A 9,504-nucleotide genomic window follows, 5' to 3' on the forward strand; every position below is an offset into this window, starting at 1 on the left:
TAATTGTAGTGGAGTAAAAGTATAAATATTTGCCTCTAAGATGTAGTTGAGTAGAAGTAAAAGTACTGAAAATGGGAAATACTCCAGTGAAGTAAAAAATCCTCAAAAGTGCACTTAAGTACGGTACTTGAGTACATTTACTTTAAAAGTAACTTTACACCACTGGTTCAAACTCAAAACTCAAATGTAGATAATCTGCAAATCAGATTTGGCCTGCCTGCCTGCCTGCCTGCCTGCCTGCCTGCCTGCCTGTCTGTCTGTCTGTCTGTCTGTCTGTCTGTCTGTCTGTCTGTCTGTCTGTCTGTCTGTCTGTCTGTCTGTCTGTCTGTCTGTCTGTCTGTCTGTCTGCCTGCCTGCCTGTCTGCCTGCCTGTCTGTGTCTATGTGCACGTGTACAATAAGTGTCTCTTAAAATGACATCTTAAAATGACACAGAGATGTGTTCCCAGTTTACACACGTAGACCAACCTATGGGGATCAGACACTCACACCCTACAGTTGACCCAATTCCCAAGGGGCACACACACACACACACACACACACACACACACACACACACACACACACACACACACACACACACACACTCACACTCACACTCACACTCACACTCACACTCACACTCACACACACACGTTCATATCTGATATCAGCATGTGTGGCAAAACGTGTCTCATTTGCATGTCAGCTGTATACTGTAGCCTCATGCTGCCTGAAGGGAAACACATGGCCTGTAATCTTCAATCTCTAAATGAATCCACATCGTTCTGATTAAATCAGAGATATTGTACAGTGTGGAACAGAAATAGCCTCATGTCTTCTGTTTATTTCTCTGAAACGCTGAGGTCAAAACATACAGGATACAATACATACAGTCACATCACTGTCATGGAGAACATTCTGTACACGAGATGACGTGGAAACCACGCGCAGTGGTGGAGTACTCACATTTTTTTACTTAAGTAAAAGTATCAATACTGCAATATAGAAATACTCTGTTACAAGTAAAAGTCCGGACTTCAACATTTTCTTGAGTGAAAGTACAAAGGTATTGGTATCAAAATGTACTTAAAGTACCAAAAGTAAATGTACTAAACTATCTGAAAATAGCAGATCTACAAGCTCACAACGTGTCGCAGCGCGACACGTTGTGAGATTTTCAGATAGCCTAGGAATAACATAGGGCTGAAGTGGTTAATGTATATATTTCATAATAATCATAATTTCTGCAAAATCTGCAAAGTAATAGTAACTAAAGTTTTCAAATAATTGTAGTGGAGTAAAAGTACAATATTTGCCTCTGAGATGTAGTGGAGTAGAAGTAAAAGTATTGGAAATTAGAAATACTCAAGTAAAGTACAAATACCTCAAAATTGTACTTAAGTACAGTACTTAATTAAATGTACTTAGTTACTTTGCACCACTGCCCATGTCTTCTGTTTATTTCTCTGAAACGCTGAGGTCAAAACATACAGGGTGTCACATCACTGTCATGGAGGACATTCTGTACACGAGATGACGTGGAACCCATGTGTCATGGCTTTGAGACGTCAACATCTTGTGTAGAAATACAGAGAAGGCATAAAGGGCAGGCAGGGTATATATTTTTTGCCTGAGTATATTATTATTCTTTTAGTCTAAATGTCTCGCGCTAAGCCCAGCTTTCACGACGCTTCCGGCGCCTGACCGGAAGTGTAGTGAAAGCTCGGCTTACGGTGAGGGACATTCAAGAGCAACACGTTGTATAGTGTTGTGTCACTGTAAACATCAGATCTCTCGCGAAAAGAAAACGTTTAAAAAAAAAAAGCTATTAAAATACGCGATTTAAAGCAAGAACCATAGAGGCGTGTGTTTTTAACTGTGGTGGACCCGTTATGGTATTTCTGTACTGTACCACTCGTCCTAGGATATCATAACGTCATAATAAACATAAGAATAACGTAATTCACCTTTAAAGGACGACTTCACCCATTTTCAACCTATCTTCATATAATAAGTCCTCACTAATGCTCATGATAAAATTATACAATGTTTTCCTACTCTGTCTGTGTCTCATAGGAAGGCTGTGGACAGTCCAGAAACCTGTCTACCAATGACATCATCGTTAGGCAGGATTTCTTTTTCCAAAAAGACTTTAAAAAATTGATTCAGATTTTTATTAAGGCGAGAACAATGGGATCTATTATTATATTGCAACTTTCCAGGAATACAAAGCCTGACGTTTCTATTAGCTTGGATTCCCCACCGATGATGTCACTGGTAGACGGGTTTCTGAACTGTCTACAGCCCTCCTCTGAGACTGATAAAAAAAAAAATTAACATTATATCATGAGTATTAGTGAGGACCTATTATATGAAGATAGGTTGAAAATGGGTGAAGTCGTCCTTTAAGGCCAATGTGGTCATTAGTGATGCGCGGGTCAGGTTTTTTCATAAGCCGCCCCGCCCGGGAGCCCAACCCGCCCCAACCCGTCCCACAAAAATGAATATAAATCAACGACCCAGCCCGTCCTTCAACCCGCCAACAAAAAAAAACACACACACAAAGCAAGTCCATTCAATTGCTTTCCAGAGAGAGAGAGAGAGGACAGAGGGAGGGAGAGAGAGAGAGAGAGAGCGCGCACGAGCGCAAGAGAGAGAGAGAGAAAGTGTGTTTTGGTGGGTTTTTTTCTTCCATGGATTGACCCGCTTAGCCCGCCCCGCGATAATTGCGTCTTAATCTATAACCCATGTCCGCCCGCCCCGTGGGACCCGTGGAGGTGGGACCTGCGGGTTACGGGTCGGCCCGTGCATCACTAGTGGTCATGCAATTGTTTTTGAGGCCACAAGGCCAAACTGAGGGGCACCGACGGCCATGGCCTTCGTTGCCTCCCTGAAATTCCTGCCCTGGTCACGACACATCGCACCACGTACGTGTAGATCAGCTATTTTTGGCCTGTGACATCCGTCGTATGAAGAACTATAAATAAGTCAGTATTATTTCATTAAAAAGCCATAAAAAAACGCAGGGGCAAGGACAGATGACTTTTAGCTTCTTTTGGGGGGGAGATTATCTTTACTGCAAGACAACGCACAATAATATCATACTGTAGTGAACAAGTACATGTACTCTCCTGGGACTATGATGGTATGCAATGTCCTACATCACACGCACACACGCACACGCACACGCACACACACACACACACACACACACACACACACACACACACACACACACACACACACACACACACACACACACACACACACACACACACGTGCACGCACGCACACGCATGCACTGCTAAAAACAGGAATGTGTGTTGAAGCATGTGTTTTGGCTGGTTTCCAAAGCAGTGTAGCCTCTATGTTTGGCCTGTCTGTATACCGTTCATTCAGACAACACAATCCTTGCTTGCAGTGGTGTAAAGCAACTAAGTACATTTACTCAAGTACTGTACTTCAGTAAAATGTTGAGGTATTTTTACTTTATTTCTGGTTTTCAGTACTCCACTACATCTCAGAGGCAAATATTGTACTTTTACTCCACTACAATTATTTGAAAACTTTAGTTACTAGTTACTTTGTAGATTTTGATTATTAGTACTTTTCCACCACTGTCTGTCTGTCTGTCTGTCTGTCTGTCTGTCTGTCTGTCTGTCTGTCTGTCTGTCTGTCTGTCTATGCATACACGTGTACAGTAAGTGTCTCATATACTGTACTCACACACACACACACGCTCAGACCAACCAGACGTGAGGAGTATCAGGTTACACAGAGTTATGTTTACCGTCTGCTACAGGCTCACGTGTGGAACACGTGTCCTGTCCTCATATAGCAGATATACAAGGCTATTGCTTGTAGAAAATAGCAGATCTACAATGTCATCGCTTGTGGAAAATCTCACAAGCTTGTAGAAAATCTCACAAGCTCACAATGCGTCGCAACGCGACGCATTGTGAGCTTGTAGATCTGCTATTTTCACAGAATGTTTATAGACTCAGAATAGGGACACGTGCACGCACGCACGCACACACACACACACACACACACACACACACACACACACACACACACACACACACACACACACACACACACACACACCAGTCTTTTCATTTCCGTACGGATCACAATCTCATATCTGCTCATAATGTTCCTCACATCTCAGGCACCACAGAATGATCCATCAGGCCTGCAGCTGGAAGCATGAATGTGGAAGTATAGAGACCGGATTAGATTTGTAAAACATAATATCAGCGTTGTGTAAAGTACATTCACAGTCAGTCTCCATGGGGTGACTAGTCGATAGAAAAAATAAAAAAATGTGGGTGAACTATCCCTTTAAGATTAGATTAAGTTGAATGATTCACTCATTTGATCAGAATTGGAAACTTTATCTGTTTTCTTTTGTTGTTTTTTATTGATTGATTGAATACTTAATTAGTCATAAATGTATACATTACGAGGTACAGTCAGACATTACGGCTAAAAGGATAACCCTAACCCTAACTTGTTTCCATTGTGGTCCTGTATATGTATTCAATTCATCAATGTAGCTTGAAGAAATAACACAATAAAACATGTCATCAACAAATACAAAGCACAAAGGAGAAAAAGGTAAAGCGATGGCAGTGAGTGACTCCTCCTCCTTCCTACTGTTGAGCTGTGATCTTTGCCGGGGCAGCAAGGTGTCAAAGGTCATCATTTCCTTTTGTGACAAACAGCATGCTTCCTCTGTCAATCAATCAGCTGTCAATCAGCTGTTCTCCCTGGTCCAATCAAAATGCTTCTGTTTATCCAGCAGGTCAAATCAACACGGTCTCCAAATGGTTCCTTTAATCATGAAAGAACATGATAAGCTAATAGTAGAGTTGATTTTGACAGCACATTTTTATTTAGGTTTAGTCATAGTCTTTTGAATCAAATTACATTTAGTTTAAGTCATATTTTAGTCACCTGAAATGTTTTAGTTTTTGTCTAGATTTAGGCGACTAAAAATCATAAGGTTATAGTCGACTAAATCTACAGTTGATTTAGTCGACTAAAATGTATGTTGGCGGTGCCTTGATGGTGTCGTAATGGCTGATTTTCATTTTACACTTGGCTGCATGCTGAAAATAGCAGATCTACAAGCTCACTACGCGTCGCAGCACAACACGTTGTGAGCTTGTAGATCTGCTATTTTCAGAGCGCAACACCCGAGCGCAGCCAAACATTTAATGACTTGTCTTCTAGTTCTACTGGATCTCTTCTCCGCTAGATCCCTCACTAACATTTTAGTCTGGCTTTTTATTTGTTGACAGAATTCTCAATATATTTACACAATATCCCGACCAGAACATGTATCTTCTGTTTATTAAAGAGCTGGAGAGACACTGACAGGGACACTGACCTGTTACTGAACACACACTCTAGAAGCAATGATTACTATGGGAATATAGAGCGATTTTACACTTTATTTTAACACATTATATAACACACACACCCTTTAATTGTGGACACACTGTTTAAAAAACATCTCATGTGTTTCATTTCCCAGAAGCCTCAGTGTAACCGTGGCGACGCTGGTCATGTGACATTTGACCACAGTCCAGTTGGGTAGATGGCTTTACAAAAGGTGATTTATCACAGATTACATAAGAGCCACCAGATCACAAACACAACAGGGAAATAAGGGCCCTGGATGGAGTCTACAGCAGATCTACAAGCTCATAGTGCCTCACTTCTTGCCGCGCTATGAACTTGTAGATCTGCTATTTAAAAACAAATCTTGAACATTTGTGCAAATCTTTATATATAGAGATTTTGTTTTAAGCAAAAGCGATTTTTTAAAAACTCAAATCTTTGCTTCTGGGGGTCCCCAAAATATTTTGAGATGGGGGTCCACGGCCAAATACATATCATTTTGGGGGTCCTTGACATGAAAAGGTTTGAGAACTACAGGGACCTCCCACGGATAAAGTCAGAGAGAGAAGGCAGTGCCAAGCAAACGGACATTATATGGGAGCCAACCCAGGGTACAGCCAGGAGAGGAAAAGAGGTGCACCACCTACGTAGACACAGGGGGGGAGGGGCAAATAGCAGATCTACAAGTCCATTGCGCAACTGAATAAGAAAGTTTGTAGGTTAGGTACAATCTTTGCTACTCCTATACATGCAGTCTAGCCTTTTCTCTACACCATTGGTTCTCAAACTTCAAGGACCCCCAGAATGATATGTATTTGGCCACGGACCCCCATCTCAAAATATGTTGTTCCAGGGACCCCCCAGAAGCAAACATTTGAGTTGAACAAGAATATACATATTCAAAGATGTGCACACGTTTTCACGTTTTTTTCAAAAATAGCAGATCTACAAGCTCGTAGCACGGCACCGAGTGCAGCGCTATGAGCTTGTAGATCTGCTATTTTTGAATAGCCAAAAGTATAAAATATGGTTAAAGTGGTTGAAATGATTGCGACTCTGTATAAACGCATTTAGCTGGGGACCCCCGCTGGTACCCCACCAAGGAGCTACCCCCCCCACCTACGTAGACACAGGGGGGGCAAATAGTAGATCTAGGAGTCCATTGCGCAACACTGAATAACAACGTTTGTAGGTTAGGTACAATCTTTGCTACATGCAGTCTAAGCTGTTCTCACCACGCTGTGGATGAACTGGTTTAGGCTGGCTTTAAAAAAACACTTGTTGATGAATTGAATTATGCAATGTGAGTTTGTACATTCAGCAGAATGCTCGCACCATCCAGAATAGGGAAGCTAGGATCAATGTAGTTATTGTCTCGTCACAGATTACAATATTTAGTTATCATCTGCTCTGGGCAACGGAAAGCAGGGGTGGGGGGGGGGGGGGGGTTAAATCTAATTTTACACTGAACTCACTGCTCCACTGACATCAACAACAAGATGGAAGATCAGTTTGTGATTCTATTTAGGAGACTATTTTTAACCCTGTGATTTGTTGACCAGGGTTACTGCTACATATTCTGATGTCCATTCAATTTGACTGTTGTTGTATGTTGTTCCAGGGACCCCCCAGAAGCAACGATTTCAGTTAAAAATGTTAGCTTTAAAAGAATATATATATTCAAAGATTTGCACACATTTTCACAAGTTTTGAAAAATAGCAGATCTACAAGCTTGTAGCACGGCACTCGGTGCCGCGCTACAAGCTTGTAGATCTGCTATTTTTGAATAGCCAAAGTGTAAAATAATGCTTTTTAGCTCAAATGAAAATGAAAAAGTGACACAGATCCAGGTCTTAATGGGTTAAACAAATGAAAAACTATTAACGTTGCTATATAAATACAACATACATATAAATGGGTTAATCACAACAAGCCTTTTTTATGACATGCTGCTGTTTAAAATCATCTGGTAGTGTAAATTGTTTAACTAGTGTGAAGGTGACAGATATCCTGCCATTGGCCGTCCTGTGATCACGTGGGTTCGCACAATGTCCGCCCACACACACCAAGAGACCCCCCAAAATGAGGCCACGGGGCCTTCGTCTCATTAGACCCCGCTCCATTGGCCCCAGCCAGCCTGCCCTAAAGGGCCACTTCACTCATTTTCAGACCTGTAAGGCATTGGTTCTCAAAGTGGGGTCCGGGGACCCCCAGGGGTCCTTGGGGGGATACCAGGGGGTCCCCAGCACAAGTAATATAGCTTAATAATAGTTTTAACCACTTTAACCATATTTCATACTTTGGCTATTCAAAAATAGCAGATCTACAAAGCTATGAGCTTGTAGATCTGCTATTTTTGAAAAATCATGTTTTTTTCATGTTCTTTGAATATATTTCTAGAGCGAACATTTGTAACTCAAATCTTTGCTTCTGGGGGTCCCTGGAACAACATATTTTGAGATGGGGGTCCGCGGCCAAATACGTATACATTTTGGGGGTCCTTGACATGAAAAGGTTTGAGAAGCACTGCTGTAAGGGAACCCCCTCAAGGACCCCCAGACTGTTGGATAATGTACACAGACAGACACTATAGTCTATAACAGCATTGTGTTGGGTCCATTCTACCTTAAAAAGCATGAAGGTGATATGAGATAAAGTCTTTATCAAACTGATATAGAATGATGATGTTCTTCTGAACTTTGACCATGTGTTGTTGGTGGTCGGTGTGTCAGCATATTGTACTCTTACATAAAATAGTGATAACACTGCATTCCTTTCAACAACGTATTCTTCTGTATTCTGTCATTTACTGTCTTATTTATTAAAACTTCTTAAACTTTACTGTATTCAAAATGCAAACATCCTTTTGTATTTTATTTGTATTATTTATTTTGCTCTGTGACATAAATAGGAGGTTTTCTTATTAAGGAGATACAGTAGGTGTTACACTTTAATGTGTGTGTGTGTGAGAGAGAGAGAGAGAGAGGAGAGAGAGAGAGAGAGAGAGAGAGAGAGAGAGAGAGAGAGAGAGAGAGAGAGAGAGAGAGAGAGAGACAGACACACACACACACACACACACACACACACACACACACACACACACACACACACACACACACACACACACACACACACACACACACACATAGAGAAAGAAAGAAAGAAAGAAAGAAAGAAAGAAAGAAAGAAAGAAAGAAAGAAAGAAAGAAAGAGAGATAGACACAGAGAGAGAGAGAGAGAGAGACACACACACACACACACACACACACACACACACACACACACACACACACACACACACACACACACACACACACACACACACACATAGAGAAAGAAAGAAAGAAAGAAAGAAAGAAAGAAAGAAAGAAAGAAAGAAAGAAAGAAAGAAAGAGAGATAGACACAGAGAGAGAGAGAGAGAGAGAGACACACACACACACACACACACACACACACACACACACACACACACACACACACACACACACACATAGAGAAAGAAAGAAAGAAAGAAAGAAAGAAAGAAAGAAAGAAAGAAAGAAAGAGAGATAGACACAGAGAGAGAGAGAGAGAGAGACACACACACACACACACACACACACACACACACACACACACACACACACACACACACACATAGAGAAAGAAAGAAAGAAAGAAAGAAAGAAAGAAAGAAAGAAAGAAAGAAAGAAAGAAAGAAAGAGAGATAGACACAGAGAGAGAGAGAGAGAGAGAGAGAGAGAGAGAGAGAGAGAGAGAGAGAGAGAGAGAGAGAGAGAGAGAGAGAGAGAGAGAGAGAGACTCAGACATCTCATTGGTCGTGGTAGTGGGCGGAGTTAAACGTGTCAGAGTCAGTAATAAATGGAGCAGACCGGATGTAACGTCAGAACTACAGTTTGACAGCAACACGTCAACACGGAGAAGAGGAATCATTAAATAACGCGAATAAAACCCTTTTTTCCTGAGGATACTGTGAACTTCTCAGCCAGGTAAATTTATACTTTTATTTTAACGTGGAACTGGATTAAAACCCTGAGGAAATACCATTTAAAACTGTTTTATATATTTATATTATTATTTGTTTATGAAGAGGAAGTAGAGCGTAAGAAACT

General features: G+C 41.2%; 1 protein-coding gene across 1 annotated transcript in view; it reads left to right on the forward strand.

Annotated features, from left to right (window-relative positions):
- Window positions 1–9,287: 9,287 nt before the first annotated feature.
- The window catches only part of slc3a2a (solute carrier family 3 member 2a), a 20,764-nt gene continuing 20,547 nt past the window's right edge, over window positions 9,288–9,504 (forward strand). Inside the window, exon 1 of the mRNA XM_080450645.1 lies at window positions 9,288–9,381. The gene's annotated coding sequence lies outside the window, so the exon portion shown is untranslated. The remainder of the gene's footprint in view (window positions 9,382–9,504) is intronic.

This window comes from Gymnoscopelus braueri (genome assembly GCF_963280865.1).
Source record: "Gymnoscopelus braueri genome assembly, chromosome: 15".
Taxonomy (NCBI): domain Eukaryota; kingdom Metazoa; phylum Chordata; class Actinopteri; order Myctophiformes; family Myctophidae; genus Gymnoscopelus; species Gymnoscopelus braueri.